We start from the raw sequence: 26,808 nt of genomic DNA on the forward strand, positions 1-26,808 counted from the left end.
TGCTGAAGTGATTGTGAAAGAAGTAAGTTCTTTTAGCATATGAAATGAGAGTTACTGTATGCCCCAGAGCTGTCTTGTGGTAATGAGAGCTTAATCCACCTCAATTACGCATGCGTGGCCACCGCTGGCAGGATGAGGGGGTAGTCATATCCAAGGAAATATATCTCATTTCTAAAGGACAACATGGCTACATTTTGGAAATTATCTTCACACAGGTACATTTTTTAACATGCAATTGAAAAAATTTGAATATATATCAGATTAATTAAATATATGAGAGAATAACCTGTCTTTTTCTTTTTACCAGTAAGAACTGGTCATCCCCCATCTTCTTCCTGAATAAAATGGAGCACACACTGTCCTAGCTAAAGATCATGTCAGCTGCTTGTCCTCACTGCAAATTGATAATAGACAGTCAGGGAAGCAGATCATTTCAGTTATGTCCTTTACCTCATCCCTGCTGTATGATTCATATTCATATGAGCAGGCACAGAGAGTCACTCTCAAACAGCCTGTGCTCAGACAAATAAGTAACTAGGAGAGGCAGAACCCCATAGACTTCCTGGGTGTGACTAGAGGACTTAAAAATGCAGGACATAGCCACAAATCCAAAATTTACAGTAGTGACCACTCCTGTATATAACACGCTCCCTCCCCCTCACATGGATGGTGTCCATGTGAATTTGAGACATTTGCAACAAAAAGTTTTCAAAAAAGCGAAAATTTGCGCCTGCCAGGATAGGAAAATCTAAACACGTATCACAAGAGAAAGGACATGATCATACATAAGGCGCAAAAAAGACCTGCCAAATGTCTTGATTATACAACAAAGGAAAAAAAAACGAAGATACACGTCCCCCATTGTATACCCCCTCTCCAACAACCTTTCATACCGGAGCTGACGACTGTTATACATGTGCAATATAACATGAATAAAATGGTGCTCATCCCCCATTCTTTAGTGTGTCCGGTTAGATGCTGGAGCCCCCTGACAATGCAGGCCCCATAGCAACTGCTACGTCTGCTACCGCAGACTTTCCTCCACCCCTATGGCACAATAGTTATATATGTCCATTCAGAGCAAAGACCTTGGCTGTGAATGCGAAAAAACAGGAAGTACCAAAATCAGAGCAAGAAGGGGGTCAAATAACCAGACAGAAAAGCAGGAATCCGCAAAGAATTAAAAGAGAAGACACATTACTCAGCTAAACTGGCTTATTTACTAAGGGTCTGCGGATTGCACTTTTGTCGGATTTCCAAAATTTTTGGGATTTGCGCCGCTGTGACAATTTGTGTTGCAAGACAATGCACTTACATACACCAGGAAGAAGAAGGTGAGCTCCGCCAAATCTGAGCGGGGCAGCGACACATGCAGGATATCGGACACACAATATTAGTGAATCGTGGCAGGTATGCATTCCGGTCGGACATTAATTATCATCTACACTACTGATTTCTAAAATTGAAAAAAAAATGTTTTCAGAGGCTGAGCTAATTTAAGCTGTGTTCGCCCCACTCTATAATGCCTATTATGTACTGTGCTTCATCCACATTGTATAATGCCCAGATGGATCTCCCCCCAGATAATAATGCCCCTTCCTGGAGGCCCGGACTCATAACATCCCTCTTTCAGTACTCCACCACTAATAATGGCCCCCATTATGTTGCTCTCCCCATTTCTATTGCCCCACCATATGTTTAGACACCCCTTTTCTCTATTCTTTTAATACACTCTTTCTGTAGTCACCCTGATTTTTGCACAATTTTTACCTTCTCCCTCCTCATTCCTTTTTTCAGTCAAATTAGCGGAAAACAGATAAAATACTTATTATTCCCCCACAACAATCCTATTTGTGACTCTGCAGCTGGCCTCAACCTCACACAGTACTGGCAGAGACTTAATGGTGGAGGGGAGAGTTGATGGCTTCCTACTTCACGATTACACTCACCTTCAGAGGATGTAGATAGAGTTGACATGTAGGACATATTTCCCGCTCCCCAAGATACTGGGACAAAGCTATAAAATCTGGGACCGTCCCACTGAATCTTTCAGGGTTAAGAGTTATGCCGTTCTGTTTGTTGAATGTTTATGTCACGGGTGGTCCCGCAACCCATATCGGGGGTCACGGGCTCATCCGTGCACCTCTGCTCACGCCGGTGCGTCGTCCCCGCATCTTACCTTTCTTGGCTCCATCCGTCATGCACGCGTTCCCGACTCCTAGGGAGCATGCACCGGCTTCTCTAGTTTAAAAGACCAGCGCGCCATTAATTGGCGCTGGCCATTTTCAGAATTCAGTATAAGCCTGCCTCTTCCTGCACACCCTGCCGGATCTTGGTGCCTCATGCCTTAGAGAAAGCTGTGTCTGATGCCTTGTGCTGTTTTTGACATTTCCTGTTGTGACCCCGGTTCCGTTCCAGACTATGCTCCTCTGCCGCCTGCCCTGACCTGTTGCTACGTCCCTGAATATGACCCTGTGTTGCCCGATTTGACCTCCTGCCTGTCCCGGACAATGGGACTGCCTGCCGTTCCTGCACCTCGTCCTTGGCTGCCACCGCGGACAAGTCGTGGCTGTGGAACGACCTGGCTGGCAGTGGTTCAGAGGATCCACTTCCTCTGTGCCTGACAGTTTGTTCAGACAGTTGATTGTTAAAAGTTAAACTCTTTGTTGTGTATTGTAGTTACATTCTGTGTCTCCTAATTCATATGAGTAAGGTTCGTTTCTATACAACTAACCATCATTCTGCTTTCATTTCCGAACAGTGCCTTGTAAACGTATCACAATAAGGTATGAAGCGATCCCTGTTAATACGAACAAGAGAGGGCAAGATGCAATCTGCAAATTTATAGCCTATGCTGCAGGAAAAGCACTAAATGAAGCTTTGCCTACCGTCTGTCATCTCTTTTATCTGTAATGTTCACTTTGCAATAAAACCACAGCAATAATCTGACTTCACTGTGTATATTTGTGGATGAATTGCCAATTGACATCAGAGGGAGAGAGATTTCCACATGACTCTCTCATGCCCTTATGTAGTTTTTGCTTCTGCTCATAACACTAAAATGACTTGGTTGCTTCCAAATAACACCATTGCTGAAAAGCCAATTTGTAGTTCTTATGCAAAGTCATCACTTCTACACTGTCTGCAGGAAGGTAATTGTTCGTAAAGTAGGAGGAATCTCCTCCGATTTTTAACATATTCACATCTGGTAGAAATGCAGCTGTATTTGACAGTGTACATTGTCCCTTGTCACTACAGCTTTAATTATATATGTGCAGATACAGTAGGTAAATATAAAGGTTCCAGTAAAAGACACCGGCATTCTGCTGTAATTTGAATCACACTTATCAGGTCTTAGGTACTATACTTTACTATATTCCTATAGAAGCTTCATGAGAAGTGAAAATGTAACAATGTGCACCAAAATGTGCAAAAATGTTTGTAACGTCCGTGCCAAAACGTCCCTGTTGGCAGATAAGGTGGTATTCATTTCTGTTAGTGTTCCCTCTGTGTGAACTATGAGTTAGCCTTTGTTGCGCTTTGGGTTTATTGAGCCACACCCTGCTCTCAGGGCCGGCACAATGGGTAGGCAAAGTGGGCAATTGCCCAGGGCCCCCTGAAAGGGGAGAATCTCTTCTTTCAAATTATTCTTGAATTTTGTTTCTAGGTACCATGGATCCAGAGATATTCAGGTTTAAGGTGCCATTTTTATATATAAAAATCACTCCCGACGGCAGTTTAACAGTTAATATCTCCGTTTTCCTGACACTTAGAACATAATTTAGATTCATATGAAAGGAGAGATTCTCTTCTTTCATAGGAAGAAAGAAGTGAGGTTCTATGTGTCACAGAGCCAAAGATACAGCCCCCTGTGTGCTGAATGAAAGGGTTAATCCCCATTGGCTGAATTCCTAGGTGAAGATGCTTATCATCTATCTCCTGTCTATATATATATATCTATCTATCTGTCTAGTTATCTATCTCCTATGATCTAACCATTTATAAATCTCACTTTTTCTTTATTTATCAATCTTCTATTTCTCTTCTACTGTATTTATCTCTCATATCATCTACTTTATATTCAGTGTCTAGAAATCTCTAACATCTTTCATATTTATCTTCTATCATAATAATTATAATTATTTATTTATATAGCACACACAGATTACGCAGCACTGCACAGAGCTTGTCACATCATTCCCTGTCTCTAATGGGGCTTACAATCTATTCAACCTACCAGTCATTTTTTGGAGTGTGGGAGGAAACTGGAGGACCCGGAGGAAACCCACGCAAACACAGAGAGAACATACAAACTCTTTGCAGATGTTGACCAGCGCTGCAAGGCTGTAGTGCTAACCATTGAGCCACTGTGCTGCCCATCAATCTCCTATAAAATCCTCCCATATTACAGATTGTTTTACCATACTAAAGGGAGTCTCTTGCTGACTGTGATTGGTCATAAAATAGTTTTATTTTGGGGCCCCACTTTTAGTTTTGCCCAGGGCCCCACTTTGTCTAGAACCGGTCCTGCCTGCTCTCTAAGGATAGTAAGGCCCCTTCCACACTTGCAAGTGTCTTAGAGTGCAATGCATTTTTGATGCATCTCCATAGACTGGTATGGTGCGTTTTTCACGAGCGTGACTTGCAAAAGTAGAGCACGTCGAGATTTAAACGCACGTTAAAAAAAACGTGCGTGTGTGCATGAAAAAAAATGCAAGTCTGAAGAGACCCATTGGTTACAATGGGTCAGAGTGCAATGCAAGTTCTGCGCGTCAAAAGCACGCGCAGAAAACGCGCGTGAAAAACGCAAGTGTGAAAGGGGCCTAAGGCTTCATGCACACGACTGTTATGGGGGCCAGATCACAGCTTCGACATAGGTCTATAGCACTGGATCATGATGTGGTGAGCACTCTGTGTGGGACTGGGAAAATATGGGACATATCCTATATATTGCTGCTCGGCTTTCTATGCTGCTCTCCTGCACCCGGCCATGTGCTCACCAGGTTATGCCCCGGACAAGCACATATTCATGTCTATAAGGCTTAAACAGGACCCGTCACCAGATTTTGACCACCCCACAATTTTGACTAACAATGCCAGCTGATAAAAGGTCCTCCCAATACCACCTAAAATTAGCTACTAGTGACGCTCTGTACCTTAATTACAGACATTTTCTCATATGCAAATTAGCTTTGTGACTCATGTCTGGTATCTGTGACTCTTCTCTCTCTCAAGCTGCCACTGAACCATGCCCGTAATTCTAACTGACAGCTATGTGTCTCTTCAAATCACTGCCCTGCCTCTTTGTACTTAGGGACTGTCTGCTAATATTCAACTACAGACATATAAAGCTCTATGCACAGATGGAAAATATTGTGTACATTTTTTACAGGGTGCCTTGCAATACATTCATGTGACGAGTGACATCATCGGAGGTCCTTTAGCCTTCTAAGAATAGCAAACTGTACACCATGTTTGTGATTACATGAAATTACAGCAGCCTCTGTAGAGAGGGAGCCTGTTCTTGTGATACTCATATAAAGTACACTGCTCACATAAAATACTGCATGCCTGTTGTTTCCCAACGATTTCTCACCTTGGTCTCATGGTCTAGAGCCCTTGAATGAATCATGTTGCAACCCTTAGCTAGAACCCGGGTAATCCTGTTTGCATTAAGTGCTGCCTCCTCCCTTTTTCTTACAAATATATATATTATTAGAATGTACCCTGATCAACATATTGTAAATTATCCTGCAATATATTGAACTCTAACAATATTCAGATGCATTTCAAAAATGGGAGCAAAGGGTGCAATGTTCACATTTTTTGTTGCTTTTCGGGAAACAGTGGTTCAGCATTACGTCCACTCACCGAGCACTTTCTAGAAGATTCTGTTGCTAGACTCACTTTTAATTTGGGTTATACCTTAAGATGTGCTCATTTAGATTTATTGCACATTGTATTATCTCTGCCATTGGGCTGTAAATATGTTATCATTCTGTCTCACTTTTTAGTGTAAAATCAATTGTTTCATATCCATTTTGACAGCCCTTTAAAAAGATGAAGCTTTAATTGTCTCGGGATAACCCCACCTGTGTAATCTTTCCATCAGCTCTTGAGGCTTGAAAGTGGAAAGTCTCATATTTGCTTTTAATATAAGCCATAGATATTGACCACATGGCAACAAACTTTTTACATACATTGGATTGTTACTAATAAAATGAAGCACTGCTTCTTTTCTGTACCCCTGCTTATAATTCTGTTAGCAGCCATCTGTTTTGTAACATCCCAAAATAACAAGCTTTGGATGCCCTACTTTAGAATTATTTTTTCAGTTTTAAACATTGAAAATATTACAAAAGATTCTGTAACAAATAAAAAATATTTTGCATGTGTGAGAAAATTATTAGAATCTAATCGTTTGGTCCATAGGGCTCGGTCTAATTTTTCAAACTCTGACATGTGTATGTTAGGGATTTTACCCCCTTTAAAATTTTGATTCACCATAACTTCCAGAGGTCTTGTCTTTTGAAAGTGGAGTTTAATTTTTAATGGCATCATTTCGAGGTACATAGAATTCATTGATACACATTTTAATCCTTAACAGGGGAAAATGTAGTTATGTGTGTTTTTATTTTAATTGACATTGTTTTAATGTCCCCACATTTAAAAGGAAATTTACCAACAAATTCAAGTGTGATAAATCAGGAACACTTACTCATAGATCCAGGCACAGTGACTGTACTAATATTCTTATATTTATTATTGATGGCCTCCTTTCTTCTAAAATAAATGTTTAAAATTATGCTAACCAGCCTGGGGGCCACCCTAGCCCCTCTATTATCTGGCTTTACAGACTGTTATACTGTTCCCCCCCCCCCTCTGTTCCCTCCACATTATTGAGATTTCTACAGGAATGACTCACTGCACAAGTGCTGATAATGTAGGGGGCAGGGTAAGACAGTGTAACAGCCTGCAAAGCCAGATCACAGAGGGGCTAGGGTAGCCCCTCACATTCATTTGCATAATTGTAAAAGTTGATTTTAAGCAGAAAGGATGGCATGAATAACAAATCTCAGAAGATTGCCACAACCACGTGCAATATACGTGCCAGGATCTAGGAGTAAGTGCCCTGTAAGTTTATCATGCTGGATTTTGATGGTAGATTTTCTTTAAGCTTCATTTGGGGGGCTATGTTTTGGCCTTTTTTTTATAGTTTTTTATTTCTTTTTTTGCACAAAATTTTATAGCTGGACCTAAATATTGTGCTACACGTATAAGGCAGCTTACACCAAAAAATGGAAACAATTTACTTTATCTAATAAAAGACTGATTTATGCTTTCTATATTTTGGTCATTGTGATTTGAGTTTGGGAATAATCTAGACAATCTAGTGGGGGTACACTGTGTCTGTGCCCCCTATTACTTGGATTAGCTTTACATATGTGGTTTTGTATATGGTTTACATATAAGGCTTTGTATATGGTTTACATATAAGGCAGGTTCCAATAGATGTGAAAACAACCACATACACTGCAAAGTGTTCATAGTACATAAGTCATGTAACCGTTTTAAAATTTTTGGTCTCTTGACACATTCAGGGCACAATTTCTATATTTTCACTTTTCACCTCCCCATTACTTTTATCTTATAACGAAGCACTCTTGAAATAAAATTAACTCTACTCTTTTTGATAAATTCTTCAGTGTAATCTCTAAAATGGGATCATGTATTGAGTTGCATTTTTTATTGCATCTAAAAGTCTCTGTTATTCCCAGACAGCGTAAAGTATGTTTACGTATAGGCCTTTGAGACCCCAAAAGCTCCTAAGCCCAGTTTTATTTCCAATCAAAAGTTAAGGGCCATATGTAGAATATTTATGAAATCAGAAAATACAGGATAACACCTTATGGTGGTTCGATGTTTTGGTATCTCGGGAGCTCTTCAAAAATATTTAATGACCCAAAGCTAATTACAGTGCCTTACGAAAGTAATCGTCCCCCATGAACTTTTCTACCCTTTACCACATTTCAGGCTTCAAACATAAGTTTGAAGTTTGCATAAGTTTTTGGCTGCATTTCTGATCAGTCTTCTCCTTGTTTAAAATGAAATTTAGAGGGATGATCGGATCTTGGTAGATTTGCAGTGGTCTGATACTCCTTCCATTTTAATATGTTCTCTTGCACAGTGCTCCTTGGGATGTTTAAAGTTTGTAAAATGTTTTTGCATCCAAATCCAGCTTTAAACTTCTCCACAACAGTATCATGGACCTGTCTGGTATGTTCCTTGGTCTTCATGATACCCTCTTTGCTTTAATATGCCCCCTATACCACATGATAAAAAGTTTACAAATTCTGTGGGATAAAGGTTTGTAGTGTCCGAGGCCACGTTCACACGTGGCATTTTGGTTACATTTGGAAACGCAATCCAAAGGCTCCACTTGTGATAACATACTTTGGTAACATTGTGTTTCCAACAAGTTAACTATACGCAAAGTGAATACAATCTTACCTCAATGTGCGATCGCAGGTGGAGCCTTTGGATTTTGTTTCAAAACGCAACCAAAATGCCACATGTTAACATGGCCCCAGGGCCTCTACAAACACGTCATGGCACCTGAAAACTATTCTGCCCTACAAAAGCTCAATGGCTCCTTCCCTTCCGCGCCTCGCCATGTGCCCTGACAGTGGGTTACATCCACTCGGAAAAAACTGCACAATATATTCTTAAATGCATTTTCTACTTTTGAGTAGTTTGAGGGGTGAAGTTAATAGAATGGGTTAAAATGTGGGGTCTTTTTATTAACAGAACTTCCAAAACCCCTATAGAAATGAAATGGTCCTAAAATAATTGATCAGTTTGAAAAACAGAACATTTTGAAGTTCAAAATAGCAAATTTTTTCAAAATGTTTACCAAATTCCCCTTTTCATAAATAAATGTTAAATATATCAACAATAATTTCCCACTATTTTGAAGAACAAAATGTAACAGAAAAACAAACTCAAAAACACTTGGCTAAGTTAAAGCCTTCTAAAGTTATGAACAGATAAAGTGACACATGATGGTTTTAAAAATTGCCCTTGGTCATCAAGGAGCAAATGAGCTTGGTCACTAAGGGGTTAAACAGAACCCTGAGACTATCACAACGCAGGTGTATTTATATGGGGACTAGATCACACACATGGAAATTATATTTATCATCATCAGTCATTTAGGACTACATTGGATCATTCAGAGTTCCTCACTGAACTTCTGGAGTGAGTTTCCTGCACTGAAAGTAAAGTGGCCGAATAATATTGCAAGCCCCACTTTTCAGTTTATTAATTTTTACAAAGGTTTAAAATATCCATTAAAACTTTGATTCTTCACCAAAAAAAAATTACAATTTTATAACTTTATGTTTGAATCCTGAAATGTGGCAAAAGGTAGAAAAGTTCAATTAGGCCGAATATTTTTGCAAGGCACTGTTATTCTACAAAACTCCTTTGTTGTTAAAATGCTAAATATATTTCCAAACACAGTAACTGGGGGTTTCCAAAAGTTGATAATTTATGGTAAATCAGGTTTTTTCTTCTATTCTAGTACTTCGAAATCATCAGCAGACAATAGGCAGACTTTGGATCTCAACCCCTTAAGGACGCAGGGTTTTTCGGGAAAAATTGAAAAAAAAAAAACGCACGTCACGTTCTTGTGGGCTCAGTTTTTACGACTTTCACTCTTCGCTCCAAATAACACGCCTACTTTATTCTTTGGTTTGGTGCGATCGCGGTGATACCAAATTTATATAGGTTTTATGGTGTTTTAATACATTTTCAAAAATTAAACGAATGTGTACAAAAAAGAAAAAAAAAATTTTGCCATCTTCTGACGCTAATAACTTTTTCATACTTTGGCGCACGGAGATGTGTGAGGGGTCATTTTTTGTGAAATGAGGCGACGTTTTCATTGCTACCATTTTGAGGTCTGTGCAACATTTTGATAATTTTTTATTTCATTTTTTATGTTATGTAAAAAGGTGTAAAAGTCGCATTTCGGACATTTGGGCGCCATTTCCCGCCTCGGAGGTCACCGCCGCCCGTAACGGTTTTTATATTTTGATAGATTGGGCATTTTGGGACGCGGCGATACCTAATATGTTTGTGATTTTTACTGTTTATTATGTTTTATATCCGTTCTAGGGAAAGGGGGGGTGATTTGAACTTTTAATATTTTATTAATTTTTTTTATTTTTTAAACTTTTTTTTTAATTTTTTTTCCACTATTTTTTAGACCATCTAGGGTACATTAACCCTAGATGGTCAAATCGCTCCTACCATATACTGCAATACTTCTGTATTGCAATATATGGCATTTTTGCAGGTCATACATTACAATGAGCCACTGGCTCATTGTAACGAACCTGCATAAGCCATGTAGCCTCGTGTCAAAAGAAGACCCGAGGCTACCATGGTAACTGATCGCCGCTCCCCGATGACGTACGGGGGCGCAGCGATCGTAATAAAGATGGCGGCGCCCGCGCCGCCGTCTTTTAAATGCCGCCGGCGACTTTGCCGGCGGCGTTGAGAGGGTTAATAGCCGCGATCGGTGCAAGCACCGACCGCGGTTATTAGCGGTGGGGGTTTTCTGCAAAATGCAAAAAACCCCACCTTTGTATGAAGTGGACTCAGCCCATGAGCCCTCTTCATATACCCCTTATACCTCTGCGCCGTAGAGCTACGGCGCAGAGCGTTAAGGGGTTACATTTCCAATGTGTGTTGATTTTCACACTGAATGAATCTGCAGTACATTTTTGAAATTGTCAAAATCTTATTGATTGAATGTTACTGTATAAGGCTGGATTCACACTACCGTTGCCCGCCTTACCGTAGCACGGTGGGCACACAGCAGCGCGCGGGGAGAAAAGGAGGGGGAGAGCGCTGCTCTCCCCCGCCCCTCTCCATAGGGATACACAGCACACGCCGCCGTATGCCGTGAAAAAATAGGACATGTCCTATTTTTTCACGCGGTACAGAGCGGTACGTGCCGCACCATACCACTCCTGTAGGGCGCCGCATTGCCGTCTATGGGGGGCGTATATCGGCCGTATATATGTCGGCTGTATATAGATCCCCCTTGCGTTAGTGTGAATGCAGCCTAATACTGTGAAAAAAATCCAGACCATGTGAAATTACCCTTAAATTACAGAAAAACAAATACAAGTGTTTTCTGTAAAGATCTGGTGAAGATTTACCATGTTGGCATCAATACATTGCATTCTCTACACATAAACATTGATGGGTTAAAAAAATGATGATAAAAAAAGTCTTAATCTAAACATACCTCTCTTGCTTTGTGAGTAGATATTTCTATTCTTGGAGTTGGCAATCTGGAAAAATTCATGACTGGTCTGACAAAATGGCTGCATAAAACCTAGTGCATTTTATTAGCTCAACCTACAAATTTTCTGGAGTTATTCAATAGCCTCGGACTAACTTATAAGAGGAGAAAAGAGTTTCTTACTTCAAGTGCAAACCTTATCAACTCATTTTCTATTGTTCACTGAAAACAAAAGCAAATAAACTATATCGCATCACTTGTGGTGTAATCGGTGCACGCGTGGATTTGATCCACAGTATCTATTTTATTCAAACACTTTCCAATAGCACCACACATCTATTAATTCACAGTTATTATGTACTTTCCTGAAGAAGGATGCATTTCTATCGATAAGGATCTATAAGAGGCTGCTGTTTGTCACTTGCATTGATTCAACAATTGTAAAGAAAGCAACACCGGTTTCGGGGAAAATTATGCTGTAATCACAATTGGCTTTAAATTATGGAGCAAGCTGTTGCATTGTTAAGATGTTCTTGAAGCAGAGTGTGCTTCCGATCAGATTTGCTCTCAGAACAGAACATAAATTCTTTGAGAAAAAGACTTGTTTACATCAGTAAAGATCTTACAGTTCTAGTCTCAAATCTTGAGCACTTTGCTCTGCCTATAACATGTAAAATGTACTCATTAAACTCCACTTATGGACCCATATGGCCTTGTAACAAGTCTGAGACTCATTTTATGTTCCAAATTGGCATCACACTAATTAATTCAATTTGATTAAAAATATACTGAACTACAAGTAGATAAAGACGGCCCCCAAGTTAAGGACACCCGACTTACAAACAGATCTCTCTGCCCACTGTGATCACTGGTGAAGCTCTCCAGATGCTTTACTTTTGTCATAGGCTGCAATGATCACCTCTAAGTGAAAAAAATCACTGGGAGCTACAATTACAAAATATATTTGTTCCAACTTAAAGAGAAATCACAGATTTGGAACAACCAACTTCTCTTGCTATGGCTGATGGTGTCACCTCTTTGGCATTCCCTTGGACAATCTGCTGCTAGAGGGTTTCAGTCACGTTGGAATGGCACACCATCACATGTCAATGAAATCTAGAATGTTAGGTTGCCAGGAAAATAGGGTTTGTCAGACAATTAAAGGGGTTGTCTGAGACCTGAAAAAATCTTATGTGGCCAGAAGGGAACTGCTTAATAAAAATGAAATCTTTTACCTCTGGTCTATCTCAGTGCTGCCATCTCACCAGGCACAGAAGCTGCGCTGAGTTTGGCTTTTGGCCGGCCATGCCCACCTGTCCACATTTCCAATGTTGTATCAGGCATTGAGATATGGGCAAGGGTGGGTGTGGCCTTATATATTTATATATATACAGGCGGCCCCCTACATAAGACCACCCGACTTACAGACAACCCCTAGTTACAAACGGACCTCTGGATGTTGGTAATTTACTGTACTTTAGCCTTAGGCTACAATAAAGAGCTATAATAGTTATCAAAGGAGTCTGCAATGAAGCTTTATTGTTAATTCTGGTTCTTATGATAATCCAACATTTTTTTAAATCCAATTGTCACAGAGACCAAAAAAAATGTGTCTGGAGTTACAATTATAAAATATACATTTCAGACTTACATACAAATCTAACTTAAGAACAAACCTATGAAACTTATCTTGTACGTAACCCGGGGACTACCTGTAATGTTAATTCCTTTCAAATGTTTTTCAAGTATTTTGTGCAAAACGTGTGAGAGTGTTTGTTTAATTTTAACTTTTATTTTTTTTGAAGTCTATTTGCCAATTAGCAATTTTACATAAGAATATAACAAATGTTTATTTTACAAATATTTTCACAGGGAGTAAAATGCAGAGAAATGTTATTAAATGTTAATCTACTACCTGGTTACTTTGCAATAAACTCAACAATTTATATAACACTTACCCAGGGGAGAAGAAAGTGTCCTCTGCCAAAAGAAGAAACGAAAAAGAGCATCATTCTATTTTCCTGGAGAGTCAATAATTGCATTTCCTTCTGGGCTCATACAAGGTTTGTTGCCTGGTCAAAATCTAGAATACAAGTGGGATATTTTTACAGTGACAAATGATCTGTCCTTAAGTTTGTGGTAATACTAACATCTTAATTATCTGTTATATTTCTTTCCAAGTCTCCTTTGGGAGGAACTAGAAGGCTACAAGGTGATTTCTCCAGGGCTAAAAAAAAAGTATTCATTGTATGTCTCAGGAAATGCTTCTCATGACATTTATTTGTCCATTTATATTTATATATCTTGTTATTACAGAAAAAACATAATAGTACCAATCATGAAGTGAATAGTATATAATGAAAAGATTTAAATGATAAATGAGATTATTGTATGTCAAGTCACATAAAATGCTAATTACCTAAAAGAATAATAGCATTGGCTAAGAACCATCCTATTTCTATTACAAATACATACAGGTTTTATTTACTCCATGAAACTATGTATCACCTGGTAGTAACTGTATAACATATTTAAAAACATTATACATTATACAGTGCCTACAAGTAGTATTCAACCCCCTGAAGATTTAGCAGGTTTGATAAGAAGCAAATACGTTAGAGCCTTCAAACTTCAAACAAGAGCAGGATTTATTAACAGATGCATAAATCTGACAAACCAAAAAGTTATGTTGCTTAGTTATATTTTAATAAATTTTAAACATAAAAGTGTGGGTCAATTATTATTCAACCCCTCAAACCACCAGAATTCTGTTTGGTTCCCCTAAAGTATTAAGAAGTAATCCAGGCACAAAGAACAATGAGCTTCACATGTTTGGATTAATTATCTGTTTTTCCAGCCTTTTCTGACTATTTAAGACTCTCCCCAAACTTGTGAACAGCACTCATACATGGTCAACATGGGAAAGACAAAGGAGCATTCCAAGGCCATTAGAGACAAGATCGTGGAGGGTCACAAGGCTGGCAAGGGGTACAAAAGCCTTTCCAAGGAGTTGGGCCTAACTGTCTCCATTGTTGGGAGCATCATCCGGAAGTGGAAGGCTTATGGAACTACAGTTAGCCTTCCATGGCCTAGACAGCCTTTGAAAGTTTCCTCCCGTGCCGAGGCCAGGCTTGTCCGAAGAGTCAAGGCTAACCCAAGGACAACAAGGAAGGAGCTCCGGGAAGATCTCTTGGCAGTGGGGACATTGGTTTCAGTCAATACCATAAGTAACGTACTCCACCGCAATGGTGTCCATTCCAGACGAGCACGTAAGGTACCTTCACTTTCAATGTGTCATGTCAAGGCTCGTTTACAGTTTGCTCATGATCACTTGGAGGACTCTGAGACAGACTGGTTCAAGGTTCTCTGGTCTGATGAGACCAAGATCGAGATCTTTGGTGCCAACCACACACGTGACGTTTGGAGACTGGATGGCACTGCATACTACCCCTGGAATACCATCCCTACAGTCAAGCATGGTGGTGGCAGCATCATGCTGTGGGGCTGCTTCTCAGACAAGGGGCCTTGCCATCTGGTCCGCATCCATGGGAAGATGGATAGCACGGCCTACTTGGAGATTTTGGCCAAGAACCTCTGCTCCTCCATCAAGGATCTTAAGATGCGTCATCATTTCATCTTCCAACAAGACAACGACCCAAAGCACACAGCCAAGAAAACCAAGGCCTGGTTCAAGAGGGAAAAAATCAAGGTGTTGCAGTGGCCTAGTCAGTCTCCTGACCTTAACCCAATTGAAAACTTGTGGAAGGAGCTCAAGATTAAAGTCCACATGAGACACCCAAAGAACCTAGATAACTTGGAGAAGATCTGCATGGAGGAGTGGGCCAAGATAACTCCAGAGACCTGTGCCGGCCTGATCAGGTCTTATGAAAGACGATTATTAGCTGTAATTGTAAACAGTGGTTATTCCACAAAATAGTAAACCTAGGGGTTGAATAATAATTGACCCACACTTTTATGTTCAAAATTTATTAAAATTTAACTGAGCAACATAACTTTTTGGTTTGTAAGATTTATGCATCTGTTAATAAATCCTGCTCTTGTTTGAAGTTTGAAGGCTTTAACTTATTTGCTTCTTATCAAACCTGCTAAATCTGCAGGGGGTTGAATACTACTTGTAGGCACTGTATATAAGTTACATTAAAAAAGCTACATCCATATATAGTGACTAAACATGCAAAGTTTAATGCAATTAAAGGAAATCTACCATTTGCTTTCATGCATTACGAGCCAAACATACCTTGAGAATGCTGTAGTGATAATGATGCAGAAACATATCTTGTTTAATCCCCGAACTGAGTGGTTTTGCTAACATAACAATTATAAATCTATGATAATAAGGCTCTGTTTCTCCTGTGGCTGCTCCAGTGCTTCTCCTCTTACTCTAATTACGCAATGCTTCAGAGAATGATGTAATCACTGTGTTGTCCCTGAAAGGCAGAAGTAATCAATCGCTGCGCCATTCCCCAACTGCTGTGTATGAGTGATCCAGTTCAGGTTGATTAGTCTTGTTTGCACAGTTCAGGAAGCTCCGTGTAATTTACTTATGTATGGCAGCACCCAGCTTTCCCAAGGTCCTGAGTTTCATAATTGCTTTTTGAAACTGTTCAGATCAGAGAATAAATCAGATATGTTTCTGCATAAGTGTAGCTACAGCATTCTCGATTACAATGCAAAAAAAACAAATAATAGATTTCCTTTAAGTGTTTACAAAAAGACCTGACACGAACAACAAAGAGGAAGGACTGAAAAATATAGTCACTGAGAGATCATTTTCATATTAAGGACCCAGCCCAACCATTCAAATCTGCCATGTGTCACTATAAGTGATTAAAATTTTAGAACACTTTAACTTAACAAGGTCACTGTTTGTGACATATTGTACTTTACCTTAATGGTACATTGTGGTTGAATTTTGCATTTATTTAAATTTGGTAAAAATTTAGAAAGATTAGCAATTTCTTGATTTCTAAATGTTATTCTTATCATACAGTTAGTTAAAAGGGAAACTGTCATCAGAAATTGACCTAATAAACCACTACCAGTATGCTATTATGTTTAAGTTTTATGTTTCTTTCATGCTCTGGTGTGGTGGCATCATCCAGAAAATCAACTTTGAAGTGAGGTGTAAATTGGTTTTATGAAGTCAAGGAGATGGAGAGTTTAACACTGAATCAAGCTCTCCCTGCCTCAAAATGCACCTTTCACTGTAATTGATGATCCTTCACCCAGGGACATAATTGACTGGATCTCCAAAAGCCTGGTGCATGATGTCAATAACATAGGAGGACGTGTTCAGTGTTGTGGAGAGCTTGACTTCAGTGTTAAACTCACCATCTCTCTGACTTTATCTAACCAATTAACATCTAACTTCAAAGTTGATTTTCTGGATGATGCCACCAAGTGGGGCCATGAAACAAATATGATCTACAAACTGTTCAGCTGCTTGACAACATACTGGTAGCTTTTTATTGGGTCAATTTCTAATGACAGATTCCCTTTAACCTCCCAAATATGTTTAATGTTAGTTAGTAACCTATGTCTGCTTTATGATGTCATAATTTTATTTTGTTAGGATGTTGGGAGGCGTACAAATCGATCAGCGATTTTCCAGATTTTCAAGAAAATTTTAGAGCATGAAATAAAACAAGATGAAGGTCCTATACGGAATTTAAAAATTTTAACAATAAAATGTTTCTTTAGCCTTAAAATGTACATGTTCATAAAGGATAAAATGTGAAAACACATATAAACAGAGTGCAGACGAGAGGAAGCACCAGCACGCTTTGAGAGGGCAAATTTTGCTAAAACAAATTTCAGGTGCTATGTGGCATTTGCTGAGCTTATAACATACCAGAACATGAGAACATGGGGGGAGGGGGTTTCTATACACCATTGATTACATTTTATACATTTTTTTTTGTGAGGATGCAAAAAAATTCCATTCTGATATTAATTTTTTACTTTTGTTTTTATACTCCGTAGTATAGATGTCATGTTTTTTTCAATTTTATGGGTCATTAAATTTACGACAACCATTTGTATAGCTTTTTATGCTATAATAATTTTGCAGAATAAAAAAATCTTTTGGAGAGAAAATAACTCACTTGTTTTTGCATCTTAGAGCCGATTTTTTGAGGGATGAGTTGTACTTTTTATTGGAATCATTGCGAGTTAAATGTGACTTTGTGATCACTTCTAATTGTGCCTTTTTTTGGTTGGATGTACAAAAATCCAAATTGTTGTTGTTTTTTTAATTAATTTTTATGGTGTTCACCATATGGGTTTAGTAATGATTTTATCTTATTGTACGTGTTGTTTTCCACATGGTGATACCTTATATGTGCGGTTTGTGTTGTCACTTTACATTTTTTGTAATATTTGGTATTTTATAATATATAATATATGGTATATTTAGGGGAATATTTTTTGAATTTAAGCTGTAAATACTTTTGAAATATACTTGAACTGGACTTGACTCGAACTGTCATACAGCTACTGAAAGCAGTTTGGGGGTCCTTCAATAGACCCTTGAATTGCCATGGAGACAATCAGCACCTCTCAAACCCTGAGTGGAGAAAATCGTGGAGGATTAGGTCCGAAAACCCTATTGATGGCATCAAACTTTTTAGTATTTGCATTTCTATTTTTCACTCATTCCAAAAGTGATAACTTTTTTAGTTATATGTTTAGAGACATTTGAAGGCTTGCTATCTGCGGGACAAATTGTGCATTATTGTGGCACCATTTAATATTCCATGCAATGTACTGGCAAGCTGGAAAAAAATTCCAAGTGCAGTGCAATTGACAAAAATCGCATTTGCAGTGTTTTCTTGTGGGCTCTGTTTTTACGGCTTTTATTCTGTGCTCCAAAAGACACTTTCTCTTTATTTTCTGGGTTGAAATGATCTCTGGGATACCAAAGTTATAGAGTTTTATAGAAATAACAAAAATATCACATATTAGTATGTAGAGATACAAATAGAAGAAAGATCTAGTACTGTAAGCGGGTGTCAACACCGCTCGACAACCCCAGAAAATAATATAATATAAACACAACAGAAAAGGGGGATCAGTCCTTCCAGTCGGGAGGGATCTATACAGATACATTCATATAGGTTTTATTAGGTTTTAGTAGATTTACAAAAATATATTTGCCATTTTGACAAATTCTGAAGCCACTAGCTTACTCTTGTGTAGGGACCTATGCAAAGTGTTATTTTTTGTGGTACGTGCTGGCATTTTAACTTATATCAATTTGGGACCTATATGACCATTTGATCATTTTGTATCCAAGTTTTCATGGCTATAAAAATGGCAAAAAAATGGAAATTCTGACATTTGGGTACTACTTTCGTTACGGTGTTCACAGCCTATAATAATCTATTTTATATTTTGGGCATTTTGGGAGGTGGCGAAACCTAACATGTTTATTATTTTTTCAGTCTTTTCTATTTTTACATGTGTTCTAGGGAAAGGTTGGTGATTTACTTTTTAAATTTTATTAAATAAAAAAATTAAAAATTTTTACTATTTTTTCAGACCCTCTAGGGTACTTTAACCCTGCAGGGTCTGATAGCTCATACTATATACTTCAATACTATTGTATTGAAGTGTATAGCAATTTTGCTGATGATCTCTGATAGCCTGTCATTCACAGGCTATTTGAGATCACTATACATGGCAGGCCTACAAGTCTCTATCAGACTGTAGGCTGCTATGGCAACCGATCGCCGCACTCCAATAACATTGCGCGGGGGGTGGTGGCAACGATGGCGGTGCCCATCAATCATCAGCAAAGTTACGTGCCGTGGTTGGGTTTGACCACGGCACTTAACAAGTTAACTGCCGCCATCAGTGCCAGCACCGACCACGGCAGTAACAGGAGTATATGTGTATGGAGATAGCTCACCTGTGTATTATGCATTATTTTAATGTCTTCTTATTGATGACACTAAATGCCATGTATTTCAATATATGGTTTTACAGTATTAATGTATTGGACCTTATAAAGATAGTAGTATGCCCCCAAATCTCTTTGTTCATTTATCCATGCATGTGAATAAAACCATTTAAGAAATAGAGCAGTATATCTTGAATATTCCTGGACTTTCCATTTGTTTTGCTAGCAAGACAGACTGAAGCTTACTGAGGGGATGCGCCACATTGATTAACAGTTTTAACAGACCATTTTTAGGAATATTTTCAACTTGTGCAAAAAGGGGTGTGACTTCAAAACTGCAGCAAAATACCCTTTTAACCCCTTAACAGTGAATAACCATCATGGATAGCCTTTATTAACCCCCTTCCTTCCATGCAGGATACATGTGTAGCGCTGTGTGCTGGCTGAGGAGCACAGTCACCATCAGGAACAGGGGTGGGTGGTAAGTAACAGTCATTGCACTGCATTATAACCAACAGAGTTGGATTTCCCCTAAGCTTCCACAGCACGGCAGTACAGTGTAGACCATCTCCCCTTTCCTCTAATAACTGTTCGTGGAGAGTTAGGAGGAGGAGCACTATGAGGTGGAAAGAAGGTGGTAGGGAATAGTTTTTTTAGAGGAAGAGTTGATATTTTAATTCAGTTCATCTGTCATATATATATCAAATTGTGGCAAGAACTGCCATCAGGTCCATATGTGATGGGGACCCACACCATAAACGTTAAATCATTTTCAAAAAAACAGAGTGGTGTGTAACAAATGTCCACATACTGTCCAATATGTAACAAAAAATAATCACTTTTATTTAATAAAAGTGATTATTTTTTGTTACATATTGGACAGTATGTGGACATTTGTTACACACCACTCAGTTTTTTTGAAGATCATCTGTCATATATATACATTTCTTCAATTGTATGTTATTAAAAGTAATTACCTGTGTGAATAACATTTCCCATAAATGTTGCCATTTTGTCCCTTAGAAACCAGATGTTCTTGGTTATGACAACCTCCCCACAGTGGCCAGGTATATGCTATTGAGGCGACCAACCTCTTGGATTCAGTGCTTATTATTACAGGAAAGCTATGGGACATGCAGTAACTCCTGACCATTTCATATGCAAAAACCATTTTTTTTTCTTTGTACAATCACTCCAGTTGAAGAAATGTATGTATATGGCAGGGAAATTAAATGTCAATACCCAAATGAGAATTTCCATTTAAGTCCTTCCAAATGATGATGAGAAGCACTTTACAACACCTGTGAGATCCCTCCAAACTGCCACCTGAAGCCATTGTCCACCTCCCCTTATGTCTAATTCAGCCCTCTCCCAACCACACAAAGAAGCTCTATGCAATTATTCAAAGAGGTGGAAGCAAGTTTATATCTCACCAGGTACAGAGCAATAAACTGCAGTTGCTTGCTGAATGCCCTTTTTCTTTTTTTTTATTGAAATAAAAGGTTAACGAAGGACAGAGGCTTACAAGTCTGTTTTGATTACAATTTTCTATTACTACGTACCTGTGCTAACAATTGATTTGGCTGCTTAGTGCAGGTCAAACATACTCCGCTGTATACTCATCTCTATCTTTTTTACTCTCTTTACTATGACAAACACTGGGGACGACTAATCTCACTGCCGTGGGAAATAACGCGCTGCAAGATTTACCGGGCAGCCTAGAATTAAGTGCTGGCTGGAGAACTGAGCGTGCAACATCGTATTTCACAAGCAAGAAGTCTATTAAAACTAGAAGCTATGGAATAAGGAATATATTTGCATGTCAGTGTGACCTTCTCAATTTTTTGTTTTTTTGCTTAGCTAGCAGTCAGTTAATATGTCCCCTATTTGGAAACGTTCTTACGTTTGTAAAATTTTATGTAAATAATTCTTAGAAATGGTCATGCTCAACAACACTTGGTATAAACATTACAATTAGGTTTATCATATTTCCAGCAGTAGTTAATATTACTATTTATGAGAAACTATTCAGTCAATGGTAATGGGTTTGCATAAAAATACTGCAATGTTACAGTTAACATATACAGTATAATTTGAAAACAGTATTAAACCAGTATAGTCACTTCTTGACGTTTTATGTGCTTTAGTGATTGGGGTATGTCTGCTTGAGAGTGATAAAATTTGCCTGGAACAGAAGTTTGAATGAATCCATCAGGAATAATAAAACAATATAACACAAGACTGGCTGTAGAGATGTACACCTGCGTGTTTACAGCACCCAAATGGCAAAAGCCATAAAAGGATTATATAGGATGAGCTGGTGATTTAAGTGCATGACAATCATTGTCTTAGAAGTGCAATGGTTGATTTTATTTTTATCCATTGATATTACATCTGCCTTACTCAAAAGTGAAGGATTCAAAAGCCATTTCAACTTTTACTGATTGATTTTATGGTGAAACCATGATATTTCAGGCTCAGGGAGGCATTCAAACAGAAGCAGAACCCAAAGTTCCGGGGCATCAAATCAAAATGTATAAATGCCTCTGAACTTTACTGCTTTTGTGCTTTGTATAATATTTAACCAGATCCACACATCTATATTTCATGAATTTGTGCTATCAATCTTCTTTAAAAACAGTGCACGAGACAGCTATAATTATGCACAAGTCAGTGGCTGATGTGTTATTCATAACAATAATTACTTTAAATACATAACTAAACATTCTCTGGGGTATTGGTAAATCGAAGTGGGAGTTCTGTGTCACGGGTGCTCCACGAAATGGATCGCGGGTACACCCGTGCTCCGCTGCCTGCCAGTCCCCGTCTCCCTGCCCTCACTTACCTCTCCTGGCTCCTGTCTGTGCTCCGGCTCCCGGCGTGTAGGCCGCACGCCTCCTTGCCTGCAGTCGCACACTCTCACCACTAGAGGGCGCGCGCGCGGACTTCTCAAGCCTTAGGATCTTCCCTAAGCCGTTCCTGTAGAAGAGAAAGCCCATTAGCGTTTCCAGATGCTTTCCTGTATTTCTGTGTGTCTCCAGCGTTCCCATACGCTCCTGGTGTGTCCTGTCTTCCAGCGTTTCCAGACGCCTCTGTGTTTCCCGTCTCCAGCGTTCCCATACGCTTCCTGCTGTGCCTTCCAGGGTTCCAGTCCAGCTGTGTCTGCAGTCCGTTCCAGCATTACCAGTGTTCCTCTGTGTTGCTGCTGTCATCCCAGGCTTGGACTGTTTCCTGCACTTCCCTGTACCCTGGCTGCCACCGCAGGCCTCATACCATCTCCTGCGGTGCTCCAGAGGGTCCACCGGTCCACAGACTCCTCCCTCCGGACTCTTCCCATAGAGACTTTTTCCGTTGTCTGTGTGACCTGTTACAGCAAGATCCGGCCATGGACCCCGCCAAGGCCATGGATCCCGTCAAGGACATGGACTGTTCTAATGACTCAGACCAATTGCTGGCAGAGGTCCTCACCCAGCAGTCTCAGCTGATTTTTTCTTGGAGAAAGGATCTGAGCGGGGTTACCACCCTGCTCCGACAGCTGCAAGACTCCCGGCTACCGCAGACTCTACTTCCGCAGCTTCCCAGTGCTGCTCCGGCTTTCCAAGAGCCACTCCAGCCTGCCTCCATGCCTCTGCAGCTGTTTGAATGCCAGCAACCACAAGTCCGACTTCCATGTCAGCCTCGCTTGGCTCCGGTGTTCCTAAAGCCTGCCGCCGTGCTTCCTCAGCTTCCATGCTCTAATCCGGTTTTCCAAGAACCACTCCAGTCGGCCGCCATGCTTCCACCGCTGCCAAGTTCTCCACCGGCCTTCCCAGAGGTCGCTCCAGTGTCTCCACCGGCCTTCCCAGAGGTCGCTCCAGTGTCTCCACCGGCCTTCCCAGAGGTCGCTCCAGTGTCTCCACCGGCCTTCCCAGAGGCCGCTCCAGTGTCTCCACCGGCCTTCCCAGAGGCCGCTCCAGTGTCTCCACCGGCCTTCCCAGAGGTCGCTCCAGTGTCTCCACCGGCCTTCAAAGAGGCCTCCGGCTTCCAAGAGCCGCTCCAGCCTCCGCAGCTTTCTAAAGCTGTTCCAGCTTTCCAAGAGCCGCTCCAGCCTCTGCAGCTTCCTAAAGCTGTTCCAGCTTTCCAAGAGCCGCTCCTGCCTCCGCAGCTTCCCAGTGCTGCTCCAGCTTTCCAAGAGCTGCTCCTGCCTCCGCAGCTTCCCAGTGCTGCTCCGGCTTCCCAAGAGCCACTTCAGCCTCCGGTTGTACTGCTTGCAGTAGGTGTTCCGTCACCGAGATGAATTGGAGGAGGCGAAAGAAGAGGCTGAAGAAGAAGAGAAGAGGGGCCCTAAAGGAGGGGGTACTGTCACGGGTGCTCCCGCGATCCATTTCGCGGATCGCGGGTACACCCGTGCTCCGCTGCCTGCCAGTCCCCGTCTCCCTGCCCTCACTTACCTCTCCTGGCTCCTGTCTGTGCTCTGGCTCCCGGCGTGTAGGCCGCACGCCTCCTTGCCTGCAGTCGCACACTCTCACCACTAGAGGGCGCGCGCGCGGACTTCTCAAGCCTTAAAGGGCCAGCGTCCTCCTGATTGGCTCCTGCTAATCCGGCTCGCCCTTATAATCCGGCACCTCCCTTCTCTCCCTGCCGGATCTTCTCCTAGGATCTCCTATGGTTTCCATGCCAGGCTTCCCTAAGCTGTTCCTGTAGAAGAGAAAGCCCATTAGCGTTTCCAGACGCTTTCCTGTATTTCTGTGTGTCTCCAGCGTTCCCATACGCTCCTGGTGTGTCCTGTCTTCCAGCGTTTCCAGACGCCTCTGTGTTTCCCGTCTCCAGCGTTCCCATACGCTTCCTGCTGTGCCTTCCAGGGTTCCAGTCCAGCTGTGTCTGCAGTCCGTTCCAGCATTACCAGTGTTCCTCTGTGTTGCTGCTGTCATCCCAGGCTTGGACTGTTTCCTGCACTTCCCTGTACCCTGGCTGCCACCGCAGGCCTCATACCATCTCCTGCGGTGCTCCAGAGGGTCCACCGGTCCACAGACTCCTCCCTCCGGACTCTTCCCATAGAGACTTTTTCCGTTGTCTGTGTGACCTGTTACAGCAAGATCCGGCCATGGACCCCGCCAAGGCCATGGATCCCGTCAAGGACATGGACTGTTCTAATGACTCAGACCAATTGCTGGCAGAGGTCCTCACCCAGCAGTCTCAGCTGATTTTTTCTTGGAGAAAGGATCTGAGCGGGGTTACCACCCTGCTCCGACAGCTGCAAGACTCCCGGCTACCGCAGACTCTACTTCCGCAGCTTCCCAGTGCTGCTCCGGCTTTCCAAGAGCCACTCCAGCCTGCCTCCATGCCTCTGCAGCTGTTTGAATGCCAGCAACCACAAGTCCGACTTCCATGTCAGCCTCGCTTGGCTCCGGTGTTCCTAAAGCCTGCCGCCGTGCTTCCTCAGCTTCCATGCTCTAATCCGGTTTTCCAAGAACCACTCCAGTCGGCCGCCATGCTTCCACCGCTGCCAAGTTCTCCACCGGCCTTCCCAGAGGTCGCTCCAGTGTCTCCACCGGCCTTCCCAGAGGTCGCTCCAGTGTCTCCACCGGCCTTCCCAGAGGTCGCTCCAGTGTCTCCACCGGCCTTCCCAGAGGTCGCTCCAGTGTCTCCACCGGCCTTCCCAGAGGTCGCTCCAGTGTCTCCACCGGCCTTCCCAGAGGTCGCTCCAGTGTCTCCACCGGCCTTCCCAGAGGTCGCTCCAGTGTCTCCACCGGCCTTCCCAGAGGCCGCTCCAGTGTCTCCACCGGCCTTCCCAGAGGCCGCTCCAGTGTCTCCACCGGCCTTCCCAGAGGTCGCTCCAGTGTCTCCACCGGCCTTCCCAGAGGTCGCTCCAGTGTCCCCACCGGCCTTCCCAGAGGTCGCTCCAGTGTCCCCACCGGCCTTCCCAGAGGTCGCTCCAGTGTCCCCACCGGCCTTCCCAGAGGTCGCTCCAGTGTCTCCACCGGCCTTCCCAGAGGTCGCTCCAGTGTCTCCACCGGCCTTCCCAGAGGCCGCTCCAGTGTCTCCACCGGCCTTCCCAGAGGCCGCTCCAGTGTCTCCACCGGCCTTCCCAGAGGTCGCTCCAGTGTCTCCACCGGCCTTCAAAGAGGCCTCCGGCTTCCAAGAGCCGCTCCAGCCTCCGCAGCTTTCTAAAGCTGTTCCAGCTTTCCAAGAGCCGCTCCAGCCTCTGCAGCTTCCTAAAGCTGTTCCAGCTTTCCAAGAGCCGCTCCTGCCTCCGCAGCTTCCCAGTGCTGCTCCAGCTTTCCAAGAGCTGCTCCTGCCTCCGCAGCTTCCCAGTGCTGCTCCGGCTTCCCAAGAGCCACTTCAGCCTCCGGTTGTACTGCTTGCAGTAGGTGTTCCGTCACCGAGATGAATTGGAGGAGGCGAAAGAAGAGGCTGAAGAAGAAGAGAAGAGGGGCCCTAAAGGGGGGGGTACTGTCACGGGTGCTCCCGCGATCCATTTCGCGGATCGCGGGTACACCCGTGCTCCGCTGCCTGCCAGTCCCCGTCTCCCTGCCCTCACTTACCTCTCCTGGCTCCTGTCTGTGCTCTGGCTCCCGGCGTGTAGGCCGCACGCCTCCTTGCCTGCAGTCGCACACTCTCACCACTAGAGGGCGCGCGCGCGGACTTCTCAAGCCTTAAAGGGCCAGCGTCCTCCTGATTGGCTCCTGCTAATCCGGCTCGCCCTTATAATCCGGCACCTCCCTTCTCTCCCTGCCGGATCTTCTCCTAGGATCTCCTATGGTTTCCATGCCAGGCTTCCCTAAGCTGTTCCTGTAGAAGAGAAAGCCCATTAGCGTTTCCAGACGCTTTCCTGTATTTCTGTGTGTCTCCAGCGTTCCCATACGCTCCTGGTGTGTCCTGTCTTCCAGCGTTTCCAGACGCCTCCGTGTTTCCAGTCTCCAGCGTTCCCATACGCTTCCTGCTGTGCCTTCCAGGGTTCCAGTCCAGCTGTGTCTGCAGTCCGTGCCAGCGTTACCAGTGTTCCTCTGTGTTGCTGCTGTCATCCCAGGCTTGGACTGTTTCCTGCACTTCCCTGTACCTTGGCTGCCACCGCAGGCCTCATACCATCTCCTGCGGTGGTCCAGAGGGTCCACCGGTCCACAGACTCCTCCCTCCGGACTCTTCCCATAGAGACTTTTTCCGTTGTCTGTGTGACCCGTTACATTCTGTCTGTGATTTTCATGGACCCATTGATTCTAATCCATTATCAGCTATGCCTACTCTTCATATAGAGCGGGGGATGTACTATACAGCAGATACCAACCTGGTACAGATTGCTGGGTCCTACAGTGGTTGCAAAAGTATTCAATATTTATTGATGATTATTTGTGAAGAGTAAAGAAAATGATACTTGCTAAATTTTTCCCAATGGAAACACTGAAAAGTGGGGAATACATATGTATTCTGCACCCCTGAGTCAATACCTTGTTAGACAATCTTACTGTTTTGGTGCACCTAGAACATGGCGCATGTGACCCACTTCTGTCGGACTCTGCATGATTAAATGTATCGCACGATCCGACTGTGCACCAAAAATGCCCCTTTCTGTGAAGAAATTTGTGTGGCGTCA

The 26,808-nt window shown here is 42.2% G+C and overlaps 1 protein-coding gene across 3 annotated transcripts in view; it reads right to left on the reverse strand.

Moving 5' to 3' along the window:
* The window catches only part of GRIN2B (glutamate ionotropic receptor NMDA type subunit 2B), a 552,939-nt gene that overhangs the window by 349,536 nt on the left and 176,595 nt on the right, over nt 1–26,808 (reverse strand). For all 3 annotated transcript variants that reach the window (XM_072127541.1, XM_072127539.1, XM_072127540.1), the window contains one exon: nt 13,276–13,400. The gene's annotated coding sequence lies outside the window, so the exon portion shown is untranslated. The remainder of the gene's footprint in view (nt 1–13,275; nt 13,401–26,808) is intronic.

This window comes from Engystomops pustulosus, chromosome 10 (genome assembly GCF_040894005.1).
Source record: "Engystomops pustulosus chromosome 10, aEngPut4.maternal, whole genome shotgun sequence".
NCBI lineage: Eukaryota > Metazoa > Chordata > Amphibia > Anura > Leptodactylidae > Engystomops > Engystomops pustulosus.